The 2,240-nt window shown below is 53.1% G+C and overlaps 1 pseudogene; it reads left to right on the top strand.

The window, feature by feature from the left end:
- The first annotated feature begins 331 nt into the window (after positions 1-331).
- The window catches only part of LOC102472119 (nucleoside diphosphate kinase A pseudogene), a 7,103-nt pseudogene continuing 5,194 nt past the window's right edge, over positions 332-2,240 (top strand).

Raw genomic sequence — 2,240 nt, 5'->3', positions numbered from 1 at the left:
CCAAATCTGAGCCCTTCTCGCCAGGCCACTGTGCTGGCCCAGGTCCTGCCTCCAGCCCACCTCACCCTGACCTGTGGCACGTGCCTTCTCACTGGCCTGCCCGTGTGCTATTCTTCAGCAGGGGTCGAGTGACCCTTCTAAGAGGAAAGCAGAACCCTGCCCCTCTGATGGCTCCAGCTCACACACAGTCAGAGTCTCTTGATGACCTGCCAGACCCTGTGTCATCTGTCCTCCCACCATTTCCCCACCTCATTCCAGCCATCTTCTCTCCAGCCACCTGGCCTCTTGGTTGAGCCTCAGATACAGAAAGCACATGGTTCCAGGGAGACTGCAACGGAAGTCGAAATCCAAGCAGCTGGAAGGGGGCCATGGCCAACTGTGAATGCACCTTCATTGCCGTCAAGCCTCTGAGGTCCAGCGGGGCCTCGTGGGAGAGATCGTCAAGTGTTTTGAGCAGAAGAGAGTCTACCTCGTTGGTATGAAATTCACGCATGCTTCTGAAGACCTGCTCAGGGAACACTGCACCGACCTGGGGGACCGTCCATTCTTCACTGGCCTAGTAAAATACTTGCATTCGGGGCCAGGGGTTGCCATGGCCTGGGAGGGGCTGCGTGCTGTGAGGTCAGGCCGAGGGATGCTCTGGGAGACCAGCCCTGCGGACTCCAAACCTGGGACCGTCCGAGGGGAAGGAAACATTACTCATGGCAGTGATTCCGTTGAGAGGGCAGAGAAGGAGGGTGCCTTGTGGTTTCCCCCCGAGGAACCGGTGGGTTCCAAGAACTGTGCTCAAGACAGGATCTACGAGTGTTGGGGAGCTTTGCCCTTCCCCTCCTTGCCGTGGGCAGAGGACCAGGCTGTAGCAAGTCCAGTTATTCCCGGCACTTCCTTAAAACCTGGATGGGAGCTCTCAGAGCCAGGACAGCTCCCCAGACAGTGTCACATGCTGCCATCAGCTTTAAGGTGTTTCTTCCCAGTCAAGGATTCCCTGAGCTGGTTACCTCGCCGTGCTGTCCTGCTTTGTGTTATTGTCTCCGTTTCATGTACTCTGGATACCCTGAGTTAATAAAGAGTGTAAATACACTATTAAAAAAAGAAGAAGAAGAAAAGAGAAAAGAAGAAAGCCACAGTTCCCGCCATCTGGAATGTTCTCCCCTCCTCCACTGCCACAGACTTGCTCTCTCGCTCTTTGTTCGGAGGGTCACCTTTTCCGAGACATCTTGTCTGAGCCCCCGTCCAGCATGGAGCTGCCCCATGGTGACATTTCATCCCCGTATCCTTCTCTGCGCTTCTTCCTAGAATTTATCACCCTCTGACATACAAGTATGTGCTTTCTTGTTCATTGTCTGTTCTCCTCACTTCCACCCAACCAACTAGAAGGCAAATCCCATCAGAAAGAGTCTATGTATATCCTAAAATTCTTTATCCTAAACACATGAATGTAAGTGTTACGTCTTGGAGGATAATGGCATTCTAAGAGCATTTGTTGAATGACAAACGAAGACACTGGTGTTTCTAAAGGGTTGTTGCAGGTGGAAAAAGACATGGAGAGGGGCCGCCGTAGGGACAAATGAGGGCCCTGGGAAGCCATACAGTCACTCGGGAAAGCAAAGACGGAGGTGACAGAGAAGATGGGACACCCTCGAGAAAATGCTCAGATGCATAGTTAGCAGGACTTGGGGGGAAGGAGAGGAGGAAGGATCCAAAAGGCATGGGACACCCTCGAGAAAATGCTCAGATGCAGAGTTGGCAGGACTTGGGGGGAAGGAGATGAGGAAGGATCCAGAAGGTCCCCCAGGTTCTGACTCAATGGCCAGGAGAGATTTCAGCAGGTCCAGCAGATGTGGAGGAGAGTGATGAGCTGGTTTTACACAGGTTGAGGTTGAGACAACGGTGGCATCCAGGTGGAGGTGGCCATTGGGCAGCCGCACACAGAGGTCCAGACCTCGGTGGTGTACAAGGGAGGAGGGCTGAGTCAGCCACACGATGGTGGCGTGTGAAGTCCCTGGCGTGTACTCAACCTCCGTGAAGGACGGTGCAGAGTGGGAAAGGTTGGTCCTAGGAAACAGAAGCACGCCAGGAAGTGAGGCAAGTACTCCGTGAAGGACGGTGCAGAGTGGGAAAGGTCGGTCCTAGGAAATAGAAGTACGCCAGGAAGTGAGGCAAATAAGAAATAAAGACAATAAAGGCAAAAAAAAAAAAAAAAAAGGCAGAAGGGGTTTGAGGGGGCACAGGAGAAAAGG

The sequence above is a fragment of the Tupaia chinensis genome, unplaced genomic scaffold, assembly GCF_000334495.1.
Source record: "Tupaia chinensis unplaced genomic scaffold, TupChi_1.0 Scaffold000348_1, whole genome shotgun sequence".
NCBI classification, from domain to species: domain Eukaryota; kingdom Metazoa; phylum Chordata; class Mammalia; order Scandentia; family Tupaiidae; genus Tupaia; species Tupaia belangeri.
Note: the sequence above shows the minus strand (reverse complement) of the source record. Positions and strands in the feature narration are given on the sequence as shown.